Raw genomic sequence first — 23,663 nt, 5'->3', positions numbered from 1 at the left:
ATGATCACATTGTTAAAATAATATTGAATGACTTTTTAAGTGTTAAGCCAGCTATGTCTTTCTGGAATAAACTCACAAGACCATGATGTGTATGGTTCTTACATAATACTGCATTTGATTTGTTAGTGTTTCATTTGGATTTTTTTTCCATCTGTATTCTTAAGGGATATTACTCTGTAATTTTTTTTCTTGTAATATCCTTGATAGGTTTTGGTTTCAAGGTTATGCTGGCCTCTCTGAAAGATTTTGTGTAAAACTGTTAATCTTTTTCCTTAAAAGTTTGGTAGCATTTACCAGGGTAGCCATCTGAATCTGGTGTTTTTGTTGTTGGAATGTTATAAATTATGGATTTAATTTCATTAAAAGATACAGGATTATTCAAAATTTCTGTAAGCTGTGTTTTCCTAAGAAGTTGCCCATTACATCTAGGCTGTCAACTTTATTGACATAAAGTTGTTCATGAATCCTCATATTATTTTTTAATGTATGTGGCATCTATAGTGATGTTGCCTCTGTCATCCTTGATATTAGGTATATCTGTTTTCTCTCTTACTCTTTTCCTTGATCAATTCTGTCAATTTTATTAATCTTTTCAAAGAACCATCTTTTGGCTTCATTGACTTTCTCTGTTTTTTTTTTTTAATTTATTTATTTTTGGCTGCATTGGGTCTTTCTTGCTGTGCGCGGGCTTTCTCTAGTTGTGGAGAGTGGGGGCTACTCTTCATTGTGGTGCACTTGCTTCTCATTGTGGTGGCTTCTCATGTTGCAGAGCACGGACTCTAGGCATGAGGGCTTCAGTAGTTGTGGCTCTCAGGCTCTAGAGTGCAGGCTCAATAGTTGTGGCGCACTGGCTTAGTTGCTCCGCAGCATGTGGGATCTTCCCGGACCAGGAATCCAACCTGTGTCCCCGGCACTGGAAGGCAGATTCTTAACCACTGCGCCACCAGGGAAGTCCCTGAGTTTCTCTGTTTTATATCTCTTTTCTATTTCATTAATCTCTGATTTTATTTCTTTCTTTCTACCTTCTCTTTTTTGTACTTTGTTGAGATAGATACTTAATTCATCAAATTTCCATCTAAGAGCTGCTATAGCTGCATCTCACAAATTTTGATATGCTGTATTTTCATTACTGTTACTTTCAAAATATTTTCTAATTTCTATTGTAATTTCATCCTTGATGAATCAGTTACTTAGAAGTAAGTTACTTAATTTCCAGATGATTTGGGATTTTCTAGATATGTAACCAAACAGGATCCTATGGGTCCTTCCCCTAACAGACCTCTTCCCTATATCCTCTGCTTTAGCTCCTCTGAAGTATTTTACTTAGATGATTGTATCTGACACACAGTTCTTGAGTTGTTTTATAAATGCTAAAACCCCCACCAAATGGAGGAAATTAACTACTTGATGACTGTGAACACGTAGCCCGCAGACCTACTGGAGCCTGAGGATTGATAATGTTAACCCCTGTGACATTGCCCTGTTACCTCACCATCAACCAATCAGAGCATTCGGCAGGAGCTCATCACATACACTGGGATGCCCCTCCCTTACCTTACCTTTAAAAATGCCTTGCTGAAACCCATTGGGGAGGTCAGGCTTTTTGAGCACTAGGTGTCCCAGGTTCCTTATATGGTGCCTTACAATAAATGCTGCACTTTCCCTCACCACAACCCACCAGGCGAGTGGACCCATGTTTTGGTTTGGTAACAGATATCTTATTGTTATTGATTTCTGGTTTACTTTTTCTGTGGTTAAAGAACATATTTTGTATAATTTTAATCCTTTGAAATTGATTACTAGTTTTATGGCTCAGCATATATTTTGTTCATTGTTCCATAAGCACTTGAAAAGATGGAGCAACCTACAGCTGTTGAGTACAGTTTTCTACAAGTGTCAGTTAAGTTGCTTAGTATTGTTGCTCAAATGTTCTATATCCTTACTAATATTTTGCTTGCTTGTCTATTGATTACTGAGGAGATATGTTAAAATCTCCAACTCTAATTCTATATTTGTCTTTCCCATACAGTTCTGTCAATTTTTTGCTTCATAAATTTTGAAGTTATATTATTAGGTGCATATACATTTAGGACTATGTATTTCTCCTATGGAACTGATCTTCTAATTATTATGAAGTTCCTTTTATTCTCTGTTACTTCTTCCTTAACACCTCCTTTCACCATTAATAATATAGCCATATCAGTTTTCATATGGTTACTGTTTTCACGGACTATCTTTTCCCACATTTTATTTCAAGTTACTTATATTTAAATCAATTATGTTTAAGTGTATCTCTTGTAGGCAGGATATTGTTGGTTGTTTTTTAAAAAATAGTCTGACAATCTTTTTCTTTTAAAGAGTGATTAGTCCATTAAAATTTTTGTGATTACTGATATAGTTAGCTTTAAATATACCATATTTGTTTTTTAATTTGTTCCATCTGTTACTTCTTTCTTTGTTCCTCCTTTCCAGGTTTCTTTCAGGTTAGTCAAGTATGTTTTAGTTCTCCATTTTTCCTCTTTTATTGTCTTTTTACATATATTTCTTATATATTTAGTAGTTACTCTAATGATTACAATATACATCTTTAATTTATTACTGTCTATCTTGAATTATTACTTAATTGCTTCACATACAATGTAAGAGCCTTACAACAGTATAATTATAATTTTATTTATCTTTCCTGAATTTTCTGTTATCATTGTCATATATGTTACTTCAAATGTTATGAACCCCATAATACATTGACAGTATTATTGTTTTAAACAGCAAATAGTCTTTTAAAAAGAGTATGAAGTGAAAATTTTAAAATTTTAAAATTTTACCATTGATACCATATCAAGATATCAAATTCCTGGGAATAAACCTAACAAGATATACAAGTCCTCTATGCAGAAAGTGGGAAAAAATATTGGAAGAAATTAAAGAGACCTAAATTAGTGGAGTGAGATACCATGTTTATGAGTTATGAGTCAGTATTGCAAGGATGTCAGGTCACTGCAATTTAGTCTTCAGATTCAATGCAATGCCAATCAAAATCTCAAAGTGTAGACGTGTGTGCACATGTGTATGTGTGTAGCTGATTTTAAAATCTTAGCCAAGGCACCTGAAGAAGAACAAGGCTCACCAAAGAAGATATACAGATGGCAAATAAGCATATGAAAAGATGTTCCACATCATATGTCATCAGGCAAATGCAAATTAAAGTGACAATGAGGTAACACTACACACCTATGAGAATGGCCAAAAACCAAGAACACTGATGACACCAAATGCTGGCAAGGCTATGGTGCAACAGATACTCTTTCATTGCTGGTGGGAATGCAAAATGGTACAGCCACTTTGGAGGTTTCTTACAAACTATACATACTCTTACCATACATCCAGCCATCCAGCAATCGTGAGTCTTGGTATTTACCCAAAGGAGTTGAACACTTATGTCCATACACAAACCTGCACTCAGATTTCCACACCCCACCACCCAGCTTAATTGAGGTATAATTGATAAATAAAATTATATATATTTAAAGTGTACACAATGATTTGCTACATTTTTACATTGTGAAATGATTACCACAATCAAGTTAATTAACACACCCATCACCTAACATACTTACCTTTTGTGTGTGTGTGGTGAGAAAGCTTAACATTTACTTCCTTAGCAAATTTCAAGTATCCAATACAGCATTATTAACTATAGTCACCATGCTGTACATTAGATTCTCAGAACTTATCTTATAACTGAAATTTTATACCCTTTGACCAACATATCCTCATTTCCCCTACCTTCTAGCCCTTGGTAACCACTGATCTACTCTGTTTTCATGAGTTCAGCTTTTTTCTTTTTTCAGATTCCACATATAATAATTCCACATCCTACTATATGTAATAGCATACAGTACTTGTCTTTCCCTTCTTGTTTACTTCACCTAGCATAATGCCTTCTAGGTTCATCTATGTTGTCACAAATGACAGGATTCCCTTTTTATGGCTGAATAATATTCTATTGTATGTGTATATAACATAGTTTCATTAACCATTCATCTTTTGGTGGACACTTAGGCTGTTTTCATATCTTGACTATCGTGAATAATGCTGTAATGAATATGGAAGTGCACATATCTCTTCCAGATACTGATTTTGCTTCCTTCAGATACATACCCAAAAGTGGGATTTCTGGATCTTATCGTAGTTCTATATTTAATTTCTTGAGGAACCTCCAATCTGTTTTCCATAATAGCGGTACGAAATTACATTCCCACCAACAATGTACAAGAGTTCCCTTTTTGCCACATTCTTGCCAACATTTGTTATTTCTTACATATATTTCTTTTGATAATAGCCATTCTAACAGGTATGAGGTGATATCTCATCATAGTTTTGATTTGCATTTTCCTGATAATTATTGACGTTGAGCACCTTTTTATCTATCTGTTGGCCATTTGTATATTTTCTTTGGAAAGATATCTATTCACGTCCTTTGCCCATTTTTAAATCAGATTATTTGTTTTCTTCCTATTGAGTTACAGGAGTTTCTTATATATTTTAGATATCAACCCCTTATCAGATACATGATTTGCAAATATTTTCTCCCATTTTGTAGGTTGTCTTCTCATTTCCTTTATTGTTTCCTTTGCTGTACAGAAGCTTTTTGGTTTGATGTAGACCCAGTTGTTTATTTTTGCTTTTGTTGCTTGCGATTTTAGATGATCTAGAAAAATCATTGCCAACACCAATGTCAAGGAGCTTTTACCTATGTTTTTTTCAAAGAGTTTTATCATTTCTGGTCTTACATTTCAGACTTGAATCCATTTCAAGTCAGTTTTGTGAGTGGTATAAGATAGGGGTCTAATTTCATTCTTTTGCAATGTGGATATCTAGTTTTCCCAACACCATTTATTGAAGATACTATCCTTTTCCCATTTTATATTCTTGGCACCCATGTCAAAGATTAGTTAACTGTATATGTATGCATTTATTTCTGGTCTGTCCACTCTCTTCCATTGGTCTATGCATCTGTTTTTTATGCTTGTATCATACTGCTTTGATTACTATAGGTTTTTAATGTAGTTTGAAATCAGGACGTGTAATGCCTCCAGCTTTGTTCTTTTTTTCTCAAGGTTGTTTTGGCTATTTGGAGTCTGTTGTTGATACAGATTTATACCAGCTTTATTTGTTTGTTTTTCATTTTTAAATTATTTATTTTGGCTGCACTGAGTCTTCATTGCAGCACGTGGGCTCTTTGTTGTGGCATGTGGGCTTCTCTAGTTGCGATGCACAGGCTCTAGAGTGCGCAGGCTCAGTAGTTGTGGCGTGTGGGCTTAGTTGCAGTATGTGGGATCTTAGTTCCCTGACCAGGGATTGAACCCAGGCCCCCTGCATTGGGAGCATGGAGTCTTAACCACTGGACCACCAGGGAAGTCTCTATAGCAGCTTTATTTGTAATTGCCAAAACTTGGAAGCAACTTGGATGTCTTTCAGTAGGCAAATGGATAAATAAACTGTGGTACATCTGGACAGCAGAATATTATTCAGTGTTAACAAGAAGTGAACTACCAGACCATAAAAAGACATGGAGGAAACTTAAATGCATGTTACTAAGTGAAAGAAACTAAAATGAAAAGGCTACTGTGATGGTTAATTTTAAATGTCAATTTGACTGGGCTAAGGTATGCCAAGATAGCTGGTAAAACATTATTTCTGAGTGTGTCTGTGAGGGTGTTTCTAGACGAGATTAGCATTTGAATTGGCAGACTGAGTAAAGAAGATCACTCTTTACCCATGTGGGTGGGCATTACCCAATCCATTAACGTCCTGAATAAAACCAAAAGGTGAGGGAAGGACAAATTTGCTCTCTACTTGAGCTAGGACATCCATCTTCTCTTGCCCTCACACATGGTTGCTCCTGGTTCTTGGGCTTTTGGACTGGACTATGAATTAAACCATTGGCTTCCCTGGTTCTCAGGCTCTCAAATTGGGATTGGAACTACACCACTGGCTTTCCTGTGCTCCAGCTTGCATGTGGCAGATCAGGAGATTTCTCAGATTTCATAATCAGTGAACAAATCCCTCATAATAAGTCTCTTACTATCTATCTATCTATCTATCTATCTATGTGTATATATATATCCTATTAGTTCTGTTTCTCTGGAGAACCCTGACTAATACAACTACAAAGTATATGATTCTGATTATATAACATTCTGGGAAAGGCAAAACTATGAAGACAGTAAAATGATCACCAGTTGCCAGGGGCTTGAGGGGAGGGAGGGATGAATCGGTGAAGCACAGAGGATTTTTAGTGCAGTGAAAATACTCTGTATGATAATATAATGGTGGATTTATGTTATTATATTATATTTGTTCAAGCCCATAGAATATACAACACCAAGAGTGAGCCCTAATGTAAACTATGGACTTTGGGTGATAATGATGTGTCAGTGTAGGTTCTTTGATTGTAACAAATGTAACAATCTGGTGGGGGATGCTGATGATGTGGTAGGCTATGCCTGTGTGGGGCTGGGAGTACATGGGAAGTCTCTGTACCTCCTATCAATTTAACTTTGAAGCTAAAACTGCTCTAAAATAAAAAAAGTCTAAAAAAATGGAATCAAAAAATTTTTTTTCAATAATTCTTTTTGTTAAAAAAAACAAGGTGGAAGACTTGCTGTACTAAGCTACAACTGTGTTGTGTTGGTGTAAGAATAGTCAAGTAGGTGAATAGGGCACCATAGAGAATCCAGAAACTGGTTCATGCACACAAAGACATTTGATTTATGATGAAGTTGTCACTGCAAAGCACTTGAAAAAATAGCTTATCAATAAATGGTGTTGGGCGGAAAAAACCCCACAAAGCTTGATTCTTACTTAATATTCCACAAAATACGAATTCCAATTTATAGACATAAATGTACTAAAAATCCTAGATGGTGTAATAAGAAAAAGAACTGGGACTTCCCTGGCGGTCCAGTGCTTGTGGTTCTGCACTCCCAATGCAGGGGGCCCGGGTTCGATCCCTGGTCAGGGTACTGGATCCCGCATGCCTCAACTAAAGATCCCACACATGGCAACGAAGATCCCGCATGCCGCAACTGAAGATCCATCATGCGGCAACAAGGATCCCCTGTGCCACAGCTGAGACCCGGAACAGCCAAATAAAGAAATAGATAGACAGATAAATAAATAAATAAATAATTTTTAAAAAGGAAAAGAAATGAGAGGTATTTAAACTGGAAAGGAAGAAATGTCCCTACTTACAGAGAACACATTTGTCCATGTAGAGGATTCCAAGGAATCTACACAAAAAGCTACTAGAACTTACAAGTGATTAGCAACGTCACAGTATAAAAAAGGTCAACATACAAAAATCAACTTGCATTTCTATATATTTGTAATAAACAATTGTAATCCAAAAGTTAAAAATGGTACCAATAGCTCTTCATAATTGAAGCACTAGGTATAATTATAATAGGACATGCAGGATCTTTATTTTGAAAATCAAAGAATGTTGATGAAATAAAACAGAGAAGACCTAAATGAATGGTGAGACATACCCTTTTCATTGATTGAAAAATTCAATATAGTTAAGATGTCAATTCTCCCTAAGATGATATAAAGATTTAATGTAATCCCTATTAAAATCCCAGCAGAATTCTTTGCAAATACAGAAAAGATAATTCTAAAGTTCATATGGAAATGTGAAGAAACTGAAGTATCTAAAACAATTTTGAAAGACAAGAACACAGCTGGAAGGCACATTACACATTAAGATATATCATAAAGCTACAGTAAAGAAGATGGTGGTATTGGTGAAAGGATAGACACATAGATCAGTAGAACAGAATAGACTCCAGAAATAGACCTTCATAAATTCAGTCTATTGATTTTTAATGAAGATACAGAGGCAATTCAATGGAGAAAGGACAGTCTTTTGCACAAATGATCCTGGAAAAATTAGACATCCATATGCAAAAAAAAAGTGAACCTTGAACTATATTGCACACCACATAGAAAATGAATTTAAAATGGACAATAGACCTAAGTGTAAGATGTAAAACTATAAAACTCTTGGAAGAAATTATAGGAGAAAATTTTCATGACTTTGGGTGAGGCAAAAATTTCTTAATACAAAACCGAAAGCATAATCCATAGAAGAACAAATTTATAAATTAGACCTTGTTGAAACTTAAAACTTCTTCTCCTCAAAAGACATTAAGAGAATGAAAAGACAAGCCATGGGCTGGGAGAAAAGTTTACTAATCATACATCTGACAAAGAACGTTTACCTAGAATATATAAAGAACTCTTAAAACTTGAAAAATAAATACAATTTTAAAAAAGGGGGCAAAAGATTTGAACAGACACTTCACCAGAGGAGATATATGGATGGCAAAAAACACATGATGAACCCATTAGTCATGACGGAAATGAAAATGAAAATCAAATGGGAAACTCTTGCACACCTATTAGAATGGCTAAAATAAAAAATAATGACAATACCCAGTGCTGGTAAAGATCTATAGCAACTGGAACTCTCCTACATTGCTTGTAAGAATGCAAAATGGAATAATCATCCTGGAAAACACGTTGATAGTTTCTAATGAAGTTAAACAAATACCTATGTGACCCAGCAATCCTACTTCTATGTATTTAGTCTAGAGAAATGAAAACACATGTCCACACAAAAACTTGTACATAAAGGTTCATAGCAGTACTATTTATAACTGTCAAAGACTGAAAACAACCCAAAATGGCCTTCAACAGATGAATAGATAAATAACTGTGGTGTATTCATACAATAGAGTGCTACTCATCACTAAAAAGGAATAAGCTATTATTACACAAACAACATGGATGAATCTGAAATGCATTATGCTATGTGGAAGAAGCCAGTCTCAAAATGTAACATAATGTACGTTTACATTTATATGACATTTGGGAAAAGATACAACTGTAGTAATGGCAAGATCAATGGTCTCTGGGGATTAGGGGTGGGTTGAGAGACTGATTAAGGAGTGTTAGAATTGTTCTTTATCTTGCTTGTGGTGGTGGTTATAAGGATCTCTGCATTATTAAAACTCATAAAGCAGTAAACCAAAAAAAAAAAGCAAAGAGTGAATTTGCTGTGTGTAAACTTTAAAATGATTAATAGATAAATAAGTTGAGATATATTAGTGAAACGGAGCAAGACCCTATCGTCCTTGCCCCACCCCCTGTCCTCAGCCTGCCTTTTGTCTGTGGAAAATCTTTAGCCAAAGAATAGGTTTGATCAGAGAAGTGAGGAAATGCAGAAAGCAAGGAAAACAGTCAAAGGAGACCGAATAATAATAGTTTAATCATTAAGCACAGTCAAGGACCTTTAGTTCCTCCTTCAGGGCTATAGATAATATTCTGAGCCATGTCCTGTGAGCTGTTTTGCAGATACTGAAGCCCCCACCAGGTGGAGGAGGATGACTACATGATGACCAAACTGAAGCCGTGACATAAGCTGCCACCGTTCCGAGAAGTGGCCTCAAAGAAATGGGAACAAACCCTGGAACTGAAGATTAACTGTACTTAAAACAACCAAGGTGACACTGATCAGACCACCACATTACCGGTTTCAAGATGACTGTCAGAGCTGACTGTGCTGTTCTGCTCCCTCCCTCTGCCTATACAGCCCTGAAACTCCCCTTTAAATCCCCTTCCCCTGAGCAGCAGTCGGGAGTTGGTTCTCTGTCAGGAGCCCACCCTCTCCCCCGGTTACCAGGCTCTGAAATAAAGCAAGCTTTCCTTCCCTACCAACACTTATCTCTCGAGAATTGACTTTCAAGTGGCAAGCAGTCGGACGTGGGTTCAGTAACATGAGAGTTTAGACTCATCATCTTGGGTCAAACTGAAAGTCCACATAGCCTACAATTTTATGGCTGGTAGTGCAACAAAATAAGATAGTTGCTATTTATTCTCTCTGGCCCCATATATGCCAGTATATTTTAATGGTTATCTGTCATTCTGTTAGGCATTACTGACTCATTCTTACTCTGAAAACACATTTATTTTACCTTTTAAGCCATTTACTAAAGGTCACAGTAACATGCAGTAACATTTTTTATAAGTGGAAATTTAAAAAATCTAGAAGAATCAACTGAATAACTATTTGTACAAAAAAGACAGTTCAATAAAGGGGCAGAATATAAGATCAACATACACAAATTGATGTTTTTTCCTATATACCTGTTAAAAAAGTAAGAGAATAAAAGATCCCATTAACAATAGCAGGAAAGGGGGCTTCCTCTGTGGTGCAGTGGTTAAGAATCCGCCTGCCAGTGCAGGGGACAAGGGTTCAATCCCTGGTCTAGAAAGACCCCATATGCTGCGGAACAACTAAGCCCATGCGCCACAACTACTGAGTCTGCGCTCTACAGACCTCCAATCACAACTACTGAGCCCGTGAGCTGCAAGTACTGAAGTCCGCGTGCCTAGAGCCCGTGCTCCACAACAAGAGAAGCCACTGTAATGAGGAGCCTGTGCACCTCAATGAAGAGTAGCCCCCACTCACCGCAACTAGAGAAAGCTGGCACACAGCAACGAAGACCCAATGCAGCCAAAAAAAATAAATAAATGAAAAAAAGTCCCTGGAATTCCCTGACGGTCCGGTGGTTAGGACTCCACACTCTCACTGCTGAGGGCCTGGGTTCGATCCCTGGTTAGGGAACTAAAATCCCACAAGCTGTGCAGTGCAGCCAAAAAAAAAAGAGTCCCTATCTTTGCAGGTGCAATGGAAAAAATAGCAGCTCAAATAAAAATTATAAAAAAAAAAAAAAAACAATGGAAAAAACCAATAGCAGGAAAAACTAAGCATTTCCTAAGAATAAACAAAAAAGTAATATGCAAGACCTATTTGAAGAAAACAATAAAACCTGACTAAAAGACATAAAATATGACTTGAATAAATATCTTGTTCCCAGGTAGGAAATCTTAGTATTGTACAAATTATTAAGTTTGCCAGTCTCCCCAAATTAATTGGTAATGTCAAGACAATCCAATCAAAATTTCAGTTGAATTTTTATGGACCTTGATGAGTTGATTCTCAAATTTATATTGAATACTGGAAAAGAAAATGTGTGAAAAAATTGAAAGACAAAAATTGAAAAGAAATATTTAAAAACAAACGAGCAGTATAGTGATTGAAACAGTGTGGTATAGTTGTGTAAAAAGATAGCCTCGTGTACCTAAAGAAATTTAGTTTGCAATAAAGATGTTACTTTTAATCATTGTAAGGAAGGATGAATTATCAATAAATAATGTTTGTTATCTATTTGGGGAAAAAGGTAAAGTTAGGTCCTGACTCTGCATTGTATCAAATTCCAGAGATAGATATAAAAAACAAAACTAGAGAACTACTAGGAGAAAATATAAGAGAATATTTGTATAATCTGGGAGAAAAGGAAGGCATTTATAAGTAAGAGACAAAAATCCAAGAACAGTGAAGGAAAAGTCTTACACATGCAAATTCAAAACTTCTGTATATAAATAATACTAAATAAGGAATTCAACAAAAGATTAAAATTCAAAATGTGTGAAGAGCTTCACACAGCTATTAAAAAAAGACAAGTAAGACAATAGAAAAATAAGCAAATGATATGAACAGTCCATTCAAATAGAAGGAACTAAAAACGGCCAATTAGTTTATTCAGACATGTAACCAAAGAAATTTTAGGTAATATTATATCTGTTTTCCTCATCAGATTGGAAAACAAAACAAAAAGATTGGTCATATTCAGAACTGGAGAAGTGATGGAAGTGGGCATGCTCATCTACTGTGGGTGGAAGATAAATTGATTAAGCCTTTATGTGGAACAAGTTTATCAAAACTGAGTTCCTTTTACCACCAATTCCCTTTCAGGGTTTCCTGCAGAAATAGTTACACATGTGTATAAACAAAGATGTTTATTGTAGCATTGTTTGGGGTATAGCTTAGATGCTGGAGCCGGACTATGTGGACTCTACCACTAACTACTTTTCTGACCTCAGGCAACTTAATATTTTTGTGGCTCAGTTTTCTCATCTGTAAAATGAGGACTAGAATATTACCTACCCGGTACATTGTTGTGAGGAACAGAGAAAATAATATACATGTAAAGTGCTCAGCACATGGCCTGGCACAACGAGTTCAAGTATCAGGTGGCATTAATAGTGAAAAATTTGAAATAACTTCATAAATGTTCATCAAGATGGGCAAGGATTCTATTATGGGACACCATACTATAGACTAATACAGTGGTCCCCAACTTTTGGCACCAGGGACCGGTTTCGTGGAAAACAATTTTTCCACGGATGGGGGGGATGGGTCAGGCTGTAATGTGAGCGATGGGGAGTGATCAGAAGCAGCAGATGAAGCTTCGCTCGCTCACCCGCTGCTCACCTCCTGCTGTGCAGCCCAGTTCCTAACAGGCCATGGACCGCTACCGGTCAGCGGCCAGGGGACTGGGGACCCCTGGACTAATATATACATTTTTTTTGAGTATATTTTTAAACATTTATTTTGAATGAGACGAATTTATTGTACTGACATGGAAAGATTAGGAAAGAGTTTAACCAGCACAGCCCCTGTTTGGTTTCTATAGATCTCTTGGCAAAGGGTAGGAACAATTTAAGCAAGCACATTTAAAGCTTTAGCTCATATAGAGTACATCACATCCACTTGCATTCCATTGACCAAAGCAAATCATACGGACCCTGCCTACTGGGAGGCATTGAAGTCTATTAGCTAAGGGCTGGATGTACAGTCATCTTATAGGGGAGAAAGTGAACAGTTGGGAACAGTATTACAATCTATCAAAGCTGGCTATCCATGACCCCATGACCCCACCATTGAGTAGACATCCCATACTCTGAGAGTGTGTGTTTTCTATTTACCTTCAGAATCCGTATCTATGGGCCACACCTATGAGAAAAACACTATGGAACATTTGCCTGTGGATTCCCCGAGCAAATGAGGTTACAATGGGACCTCAACAATGAGAGATAAATCCTGATTTCTTGTGTCTCCACTGGTAAGATGTAGATACTTAGGTGAGCACCAGGCTCATTCCCAACTTAACTTTTTTGTTCCTTCACAATATCCTGGACATTCAAATTTGTGTTTAGTTCCTTGTAAAAAATTATTTCATTTAATTTTAACAACACCATTATAGGGTAGCTATTTTATCCTCATGATAAATTACTGTGTATCATAGGCCTTCCAGAAGCACTCTCTTATTGTTAAAACTCTTTGATTATGAATATTTATTGTGCATGCCAATTTTGAGTAGTTTGAAGGGATAGAGTTGGGAGAACTCCCTGGCATCAGTGTTATAACAGTGTCTCAGGAATACATGTCTGCAACAGGCGTGCTCATTTTTCAAACCTAAGACCCAGCTTTGTGGGGTTAGGGCATGAGTTGGCTTTGGGCTCTTGTCAACCACAGCAGAAGGGGGTTCTTAAGATTGTAGCCTCGGGCTTCCCTGGTGGCGCAGCGGTTGAGAATCTGCCTGCCAATGCAGGGGACACGGGTTCGAGCCCTGGTCTGGGAAGATCCCACATGCCGCAGAGCAAACTGGGCCCGTGAGCCACAATTACTGAGCCTGCGCGTCTGGAGCCTGTGCTCCGCAACAAGAGAGCCCGTGATAGTGAGAGGCCCGTGCACCGCGATGAAGAGTGGCCCCCGCCTGCCACAACTAGAGAAAGCCCTCGCACAGAAACGAAGACCCAACACAGCCATAAGTAAATAAATAAATAAATAAATTTAAAAGAGAAACCTTTCATTAAAAAAAAAAAAAAAAAAAAGATTGTAGCCTCTTTCATCCTAGTGCAGTGATTTTCTATCCTAGGACACTGACATAATCCTAACGTGAGCCCAAAGGTCTAAGTCCATGTACTCAAGAAGTCTGTACAAATTCTCACCCATGGTCACAACTTTTACTTAAGCTCCATATCTGACTCACTAGACGCTGCCAGCTAGTGTCCTGCTGTGACCCAACAGAGCAGGGACATAATGGACAGCAAACACAGCTTGTTCACTAACCTGTGCTCGATCATGCATGTTTTGGTAGGGTTGGCATATGCCAAAGCCCATCACTGACATGATTTGGATACCATTAATCTTATCAGGTTGCCGTTGGCAGAGGGTGTACCATCTTTGTGGTGTAATCAAAGAATTAATATGAATGCCACACTTATATAACCTGAGCAGTGAATGAAACAGAACTTGGGGTTATACTTTGCTACCACCTAAAAGAATTAGAAGAACAAACAAAAACTAAAGTCAGCAGAAGGAAGGAAATAATGAAGATCAGAGAGGAAATAAATAAAATAGAGATTTAAAAAATAGTAGAAAAATAATCAATAAAACCAAGAGTTGGTTCTTTGAAAGGGTAAACAAAATTGACAAACTTCTGGCCAGGCTCACCAAGAAGAAAAGAGAGAGAACCCAAATAAACAAAATGAGAAATTAAAGATGAGAAATACTGGGACTTCCCTGGTAGTCCAGTGGCTAAAACTCTGCACTCCCAATGCAGGTGGCCCAGGTTTGATCCCTGGTCAGGGAACTAGATCCCAAATGCAGCAACTAAGAGTTTGCATGATGCAACTAAAGGATCCCACATGCCACAACTAAAGATCCCACATGCTACAATGAAGATCTTGCATGTGGCAACAAAGATCCTTTGTGCCACAACTAAGACCTGGTGCAGCCAAATAAGTAAATAAATAAATATTAAAAAAAAAAAAACCTTTAGAAAGAGGAGAAATAACAACTGATACCGCAGAAATTAAAAAAAAAAATACTCTGAACAATTACATGCCAACAAATTTGACAACCTAGAAGAAATGGACAAGATTCTAGAAATACGCAGCCCACCAAAACTGAATCAAGAAGAAATAGACAATTTAAACAGACTGATCAATAGAAGTGAAATAGAATCTGTCATAAAAACAAAACAAAAAAACACAAAAAAAACTCCCTGCAAACAAAAGTCCAGGACAAGATGGCTTCACTAGGTAATTATACCAAACATACAAGGAAGAACTTAGGCAATCTTTCTCAAACTCTTCCAAAAGACTGAAGAGGAGGGAACACTCCCAAAGTCATCCTATGAAGCTACCATCACCCTGATACCAAAACTACACAAAGACAATACTAAAGAAGAAAATTACAGGCCAATATCTTTGATGAATATAGATACAAAAATTCTCAACAAAACGTTAGCAAACCAAATCCAACAACACATAAAATAGATTATATACCACGACCAAGCTGGATGAATCAGAGGGTCACAAGGATGTTTCAACACATGCAAATCAATCAGTGTGATACACCACATCAACAAAACAAAAGATAAAAACCACACGATCATCTCAATAGACGCAGAAAAAATATTTGACAAAATTCAACATCCATTCCAGATAAAAACTCTTACCAAGGTAGGTATAGAGGGGATATATCTCAACATAATAAACGATATTTATGACAAACTCACAGCCAACATAATACTCACTGGTGAAAAACTGAAAATCTTCCTGCTAAAATCTGGAATGAGAGAAGGATTCCCACTTTTACCACTTCTGTTCAACAGAGGACTGAAAGTCCTAGCCACAGCAATCATACAAGAAAAAGATATAAAAGTTATCCAAAATGGAAGGGAAGAGGTAAAATTTGTCATTATATGCAGATGACATGATACTATATATAGAAAACCCTGAAGACTCCACACAAAAACTACTGGAACTGATGAACGAATTCAGCAAGATAGCAGGATACAAGATTAACTACAGAAATCTGTTGCATTTCTTTACACTAACAATGAAATATCAGAAAGAGAAAGTAAAAAAACAATCCCTTTTAAAATCACATCAGGGACTTCCCTGGTGGCTCAGTGGTTAAGAATCCGCTTGCCAATGCAGGGAACACAGATTCAATACCTGGTCCAGGAAGATCCCACATGTCACAGAGCAACTGAGCCCATGCGCCACAACTACTGAGCCCACGCACCACAACTACTGAAGCTCATGCGCCTAGAGCCCACGCTCTGCAACAAGAGAAGCCACCACAATGAGAAGCCCACGCACCACAACAAAGAGTAGCCCCCACTCGCTGCAACTGGAGAGAGCCCACGCACAGCAACAAAGACCTAATAAAGCCAAAAATAAATAAATAAATAAAATCACATAAAAAAATATTTAGGAATAAGCCTGACCAAGGAGGTGAAAGTCTTATATGCTGAGAACTATAAAACACTGGTGAAGGAAATTGAATATGATTCAAAGAAATGGAAAGATATCCTATGCTCTTGGTTGGAAGAATTAATATTGTTAAAATGGCCATACTACCCAAAGCAATCTACAGATTTAATGCGATCCCTATCAAAATACCATGACATTTTTCACAGAACTAGAATAATCCTAAAATTTATACGAAACCATAAAAGACCCAGAATTGCCAAAGCAATCCTGAGGAAAAAGAACAAAGCAGAAGGTATAACCCTCCCAGACTTCAGACAATACTATAAAGTTACAGTAATCAAAACAGCGTAGTATTGGCACAAAAACAGACATATGGATCAATGGGACAGAATAGAGAGCCCAGAAATAAACCCACACACCTATGGTCAATTAATCTTTGACAAAGGAGGCAAGAATATACAATGGGGAATTGAAAATCTCTTCAGCAAGTGGTGTTGGGAAAGCTGGACAGCTACATGTAAATCAATGAAGTTAGAACATACCCTCATGCCATACACAAAAATAAACTCAAAATAGCTTAAAAACTTAAATATAACACATGGCACCATAAAACTCCTAGGACATAAATTGTACCAATGATTTCTTAGGTAAGTCTACCAAGGCAATAGAAATAAAAGCAAATATAAATAAATGGGATCTAATCAAACTTATAAGCTTTTGCACAGCAAAGGAAACCATAAACAAAATGAAAAGACAACCTATGGACTGGGAGAAAATATTTGCAAATGATGCAACTGACAAGGGTTTAATTTCCAAAATATACAAACAGCTCAGAAAACTCAATAACAAAAAACCAAACAACTCAATCAAAAAATGGGCAGAAGACCTAAATAGACATTTCTCCAAAGAAGACATACAGATGGCCAACAGGCACATGAAAAGATGCTCAACATTGTTAATTATTAGAGAAATGCAAATAAAAACTATCATGAGGTACCACCTCACACCAGTCAGAATGGCCATCATTAAAAATTCTACAAATAATAAATGCTGGAGAGGGTGTGGAGAAAAGGGAACCCTCCTATACTGTTGGTGGTAATAAAAATTGGTGCAGCCACTATGGAGAACAGTATGGAGGTTCCTCAAAAAACTAAAAATATAGTTGCCATATGATCCAGCAATCTCACTCCTTGGCATAGATCTGGACAAAACCATAATTCAAAAAGATACATGCACCCCAGTGTTCACTGCAGCACTATTTACAATAGCCAAGACATGGAAACAACCTAAATGTCCATCGACAGATGAATGGATAGAGAAGATGTGGTATATATATATACAGTGGAATATTATTCATCCATAAAAAATGAAATAATGCCATTTGTACATGGATGGACCTAGAGATTATACTAAGCAAAGTAAGTCAGAAAGAGAAACTCAAATACCATATATCACCTATATGTGGAATCTAAAACATGACACAAATGAACTTATTTATGAAACAGAAACAGACTCACAGACATAGAGAACAGACATGTGGTTGCCAAGGGGGAGGCAGGATGGGGAGGGATGGATTGGGTGTTTGGGACTAGCAGATGCAAAATATTATATATAGAATGGATAAACAACAAGGTCCTATTGTATAGCACAGGGAACTGTATTCAATATCCTGTAAAAAAAAAATAATAATGGAAAAGAAAAAAAAATTAAAAATAGTTTAAAAAAATTAAAATTACATTTTAATAAAAAATAATAATAATAAAAAGAAATATTAACAACTTGAGATCAATAGTGTTCATAGAGTACTAAATAGAAGGAATAAGAAAAACCCATACCCTAAAAGAGAAGAAACTGTACACCTAGACACATTATGGTATAATCTCTAAAAGTCTCAGAAGTTCTGCCACAAAAAGAGCCATTTTAAACATACTTTTGGGGACTTCCCTGGTGGCGCAGTGGTTAAGAATCCGCCTGCCAATGCAGGGGACACGGGTTCGTTACCTGGTCTGGGAAGATCCCACATGCCATGGAGCAGCTAAGCCCGCATGCCACAACTACTGAAGCCCGCACACCTAGAGCCCTTGCTTTGCCACAAGAGAAGCCACCGCAATGAGAAGCCCACGCACTGCAACGAAGAGTAGCCCCCACTCATCACAACTAGAGAAAGCCCGTGCGCAGCAACAAATACCAACACAGCCAAAGGATAAATAAATAAATAAAATTTATAAATAAATATACTTTTGGAGGAATTATTCAAATAAGAGGAATAAAGCCAGCAGATGCTCCCTAGACAACATACTACCTTGCTAACTTGTCTTACTCCCTCATCCTGCTTGAGGAACTTAGTATGTCTGAGAATCTTTTATTTTTCATATACATTTGAATGACTTTTAGCTAAATACGAACTCTGTTTCAAAGGTCTTTCCTTCAGTATTTAAAAACAGAACCACATTGTCTTCTTGCATATGCTGTTGCAGTTGAGAAGCAGAGGGTACGGCAGGGATAAAACCAAGAAGTCGTCTCCTGTTTTCAGAGGGAACATATAAATACCAATTTAACAACCCAAAACAAAGAAATCAGGTAAGGAGGAAGAAAACTGACACAGATTGATACAAAAAAATAAAACAGTAGAAGCAAATCAGGATGTAATTAATCAGTAAGTATAAATGGACTAAATTGCCAGTTAAAAGACTAAGTTTATCAGATTGCATAAAGCAAAACAAAACAAACAAAACAAAACAAAAAATATGTAGAGCTACATACTCAAGACACCAAATCTGACTGTATCATTCCCTGCTTAAAATTTTCAGTAACTCTCATCACTGATAGGGTTCACAGCATCACCTCGATTCACTCTGACTTAGAGTCAGTCAACCAACCTCTCTAGCCTTATTTTCTTTCAGCTACCTTTTTTCATCTGTTCCAATACCACCGAACACTCCTAGTTCACTGCATTCACCATTTGTTTCAGGATTCTGTATCTTTGTTTATACGGTTTTCTCGACACACCTAACCCCTTCTTAAGGGTATTAATTCATCCAAAAGGACTTACTTTAGTTATCATTGCTTCTGGGAATTGGCCCCTAACCTTCAAGAATATTCCAAATATCCTTCTTTTATGTTTTTTAAGGTACCTTGTATATTCCTTCATCATTCTTCTTACCTTAAAAGATCAGGAGTAACAAACAGCAGAATTAGACCCAACAAGCTTTATATTGGAATTATCAGACATAAAATATTAAAAGTATATTTATAACATTTGTAGAAATAAGAGTGAACTGAAAATATGAACAAGAGGTGGGAGGGAATTTTCTGAGGTGATGGGAATATTTTGACGATAAGGATGTGGATTACATAAGTGTTCTCATTTGTCAAACTGAACAGCCTATCCACTTAAGATCTGTGCATTTCATTGAGTATAAAACAGTACTTAAGAAAAAATTTTGAAAATACCTTCCAGATTTTGTCCGTCACTGCCTGTTACCTTAATTCAGGCTATAAATATTCCACATTTATTTTGTTATAATAATAAGGGAATTCTTTAAGTACAGAACTGTTTTATTTACGTTCATATCCCAGTGAATGGCCCAGTGAATGGCCCAGTGTGTGGCACATTTTGTTCCCTAACCAGAAGTCCAGGTTCAAGCCAGTTGCTGAAATATAGCTCTAGCTTAGCCATTCCACAGACATCAAACATCATCTAGTCTGTTCATTCCAGAACTTCAAGCTATTTCAAAACCAGTGAATCTTTTCATTCATCTCATTCATGTCCCCATTTGGCACCATTCAAAATACAAGTTACTTTAATTATTTGTCTTCTCTATCATCACCTCTTTCCAGTAATCCCTCTTCTTTGTTCCCCAGAAGCAACCGCTCATCTGATTTCTATTACCATAGGTTACTTTTGCTTATTCTAAACTTCTTATAAATGGAATTATAAATTATATACTGCTTTGTTTTTGGCTTCTTTTACTCAACGTTTTTGAGATTTATCCATGTTGTTATGTGTATCAGTAGTTCACTTCTTTTTATTGTTGTTCAATAGTATAAATATATCATAGATTATTTAACCATTGTTCTCCTGTTGATGGACACCTGGGTTTTTTTCCAGTTTGGGGCTACTACAAATAAAGTAGTTCTAAACATTCTAGAACAAGGCTTTTGTGGATAGATGTCTCTAGTTCTCTTAGATAAATACCTAGGCGTGTAACTGCTGAGTCATGGGGTGCACATATGTATTTTTAGCTTTTGAAGGAACTGCCAAACTATTTTCCGAAGTGTTTGTACCATTTTATATTTTTACAGCTATGTATGAGATTTCCAGATGCTCTACATCCTCTAAAGCATTTGGTATTGTCAATCTTTTATCAATTTGTGTTTTAATTTGCATTTCCTTGAGAATCAGTGATGTTGAACACTTTTTAATATGCTTATTACTAATTCATGTCATTTTTGTGAAGCATTTGTTTAAATATTTTGCAGACAATTATATGACATTATTAGTGAGCTCTAGGAATTCTATGCATATTCTATATGTATTATAAGCCCTTTGTCAAATGTATTTATTATGAATATTTTCTTCCAGCCTGTTATGTACCTGTTTTCTTAACAGTGTCTTTTGATGAACAGAACTTTTTTATTATAACAAAGTCCAATTTATGGTTTCTTTGTCTTAAAAAAATATGAACAAGAAATGAGAGATTATAATAAATGACCAGGCAGACTAGAAAAACAGCCAAATAAACTCTTAGAAATGAGATATAAAATCATTGAAATTAACTCAGTGGAGGGTAGGCAGAATAATGGTCCCCCAAAGATGTCCATGTCCTAATCCCTGGAACCTATGAATATGTTATGTTACATGACAGCAGGAATTAAGGTTGCAGATGGAATTAAATTTGCTGATCAGATTTCCTTAATATAAAAAGACTAATACTGGATTATCTGGGTGGGCCCAATACAATCACTTGGGTACTTAAAAATTGAAGAGGGAGGCAAAACAGTCAGTGTCAGAGTGATGGATGTGATTTTCAAACTGGAGGAAGCAAACCATCAGCCAACAAATGTGAACAATTTCTAGAAGCTGGAAAGGGCGAAGAAGCAGATTCTTCTCTAGAGCCTCCAGAAAGGAATACAACCTTTGACTTTAGCCTGGAGACCCATTTAGAAATTCTGAACTATAGAACTGTAAGGTTGTAAATTTCTATTGTTTTAAACATTGTTTAAATTTGTGGCAATTTGATATGGCTGCAATAGTAAACTACTACAATGGGTTAATCAGATTAGACACAATGAAAAGAGAATTAGTGGAATGGAACATAGATCTAAAGAATGCAGTGAAGAAGGACAAAGATGGAAAATACAGTAAGTCCCCTACATATGAACGAGTTCCATTCTGAGAGTGTATTCGTAAGTCCAATTTGTTCATAACTCCAACAAAGTTAGCCTAGGTACCCAACTAACACAATCTGTTATATAGTACTGTACTGTAATAGGTTTATAATACTTTTCACACAAATAATACATAAAAAACAAACACAAAAAATAGAGAAAACATTTTTAATCTTACAGTACACTACTTTGAAAAGTACAGTAGTACAGTATAACAGCTGGCATACAAGGGCACATTCACATCTTTGAAAGTTCACAACTTGAAGGTTTGTATGTAGGGGACTTACTGTATGAAAGAAGAGAATAGGGACAATGGGTGAGAGGTAATAGTCAATTCGCTGGAAATTCAATGGGTGAAATTTTCTAAAATTTATGAAATATGTTAAAACTTAAGTTTCAGGAAGCAATGATTCCCGAACAGGGAATAAATAAATGAAAAGAAATGTAAACATATCATATTAAAACTTCAGGGCACCAAAGACTAAGAGAAGATCTTAAAATAGACATACAGAAAAAACAAATATAAATAAAAAAACAGAAAAACAAAAATAAACAAAACCAATGAACCAGATAAACTTCAAGGAATAAAATTTATACTGAGAACAAATTTCTCAATAGCAAATGGAAGGGTAAAATAGTAGAATAATATCTTCAAATTGCTGAAAGAAAATAACCTAGAATTGTTTACTTGGTTAAAATATCACTTAAAAATTAGAACAAAACAGACATTCTCAGGCAAATGAATACCGAAACACCAGGCCCACAACACTTTACAAAAAAATTTCTACCAAATAACCCAGAAGGTCATTCCCTTTTTGCATATATACATTCTTCCAGAGGATAGATAAAGAGGTGGTGTCTCTGATTCATTTCATGGGGCCAGTATAACCTTAATAAAACAAAGCCAATACAAGCAAGGAAAATGGTAGGCTATTCTTACTCATGAACATAAGTATAAAAATTCTAAATAACATAAAAACAAATCAAATCTGGCAATGTGTATGGACTAATTCGGTTAAACTGACTTTGTATTTAACAGATTAGTATTAAAAATCTATTCTCATAACTTAGCAAGTAAAAGAACTTAAGACTTATCTGCCTACTGAGTGCATTGTCCTACATATTTTAAAATGATTTTTCCTTAACTTTTTACAATTATCTTGTCCAAATGTAATTTGACATCAATTTTTTGGTGACTCATCTTTAGTAAATCTTCCAAAAATATCAACTTTTTCTACACATTTTATCAGTTTATCTGACACTTCTGGCATATAACAGGTGGGAACAAAGGTGCTGATTCTCAGCTAATACTCACTGTACAAGAGCACTACTTGTTAACAATGAAAAACTTCCACACCAGTTAGTAAAGAGGAATTCTCTACTTACTTAGAATACAAGTTGGAAAGTGACATCAGCATGTGGCAGCATAAGATATTCCTCCTTTTTAATCCCCCTCTTCAATCAACAAATTGGACATCCATAACGAACAAGGGCGCCGCAGTGAGGGTTTCCAGATCTTGCACCTTTCCCCAGGGGATCCAAGGGGAATCTCACCCACCAGTTCAGCCAGTAGCAGAGGGACATACCTCCATACAAACTGTGGAACCAGCAGAGCCAGTGAGACTTCCTGGATGCCTCTTGCTACTGTTGAGCAAGAATTAGGTGAGTGCTGAAGTGGCTAGGTACTCACCCACAAGAGAGAACCTGCAGAGTCCAGCCCTCCTGAAGGGAGAATACAATACACCACTGGAGAAAAAGGAAAAAAAAATACAATTGGCCTTTGAACAACATGGGGGTTAGGGGCACCCACCCTCTGTGCAGTTGAAAACCTGCATAGAACTTATAGTCAGCCCTCCATACACTCGTGGTTCCTCTGTATCTACAGTTACACATCCATGGATTCAACAGACCTCGGATCATGTAGTACTGTTGTATTTACTATTAAAATAATCCACATATAAGTAAGTGGACCCACATAGTTGAAACTCGTGTTTGAGTCAACTGTGTATGAGTGTGGTCACAAGGGAAGCAGGAAGAGAAACTTTCCCAGTGCTACCCCCACCAGAAGGCCC

General features: G+C 36.5%; 1 protein-coding gene across 11 annotated transcripts in view; it reads right to left on the bottom strand.

The window, feature by feature from the left end:
• The window catches only part of LOC103010326 (flavin-containing monooxygenase 5-like), a 76,592-nt gene that overhangs the window by 37,976 nt on the left and 14,953 nt on the right, over positions 1–23,663 (bottom strand). For 8 of the 11 annotated variants that reach the window (XM_057548377.1, XM_057548409.1, XM_057548401.1 and 5 more), the window contains 3 exons: positions 23,282–23,337; positions 22,978–23,188; positions 19,253–19,363 (listed from right to left, as the gene is read on the bottom strand). The gene's annotated coding sequence lies outside the window, so the exon portion shown is untranslated. The remainder of the gene's footprint in view (positions 1–19,252; positions 19,364–22,977; positions 23,189–23,281; positions 23,338–23,663) is intronic. The other 3 variants (XM_057548388.1, XM_057548396.1, XM_057548383.1) reach the window with 2 other exon arrangements.

This window comes from Balaenoptera acutorostrata, chromosome 1, assembly GCF_949987535.1.
Source record: "Balaenoptera acutorostrata chromosome 1, mBalAcu1.1, whole genome shotgun sequence".
Lineage (NCBI taxonomy): Eukaryota > Metazoa > Chordata > Mammalia > Artiodactyla > Balaenopteridae > Balaenoptera > Balaenoptera acutorostrata.
The sequence above is the reverse complement of the archived record's forward strand: the minus strand, read 5'-3'. Positions and strand labels throughout refer to the sequence as shown.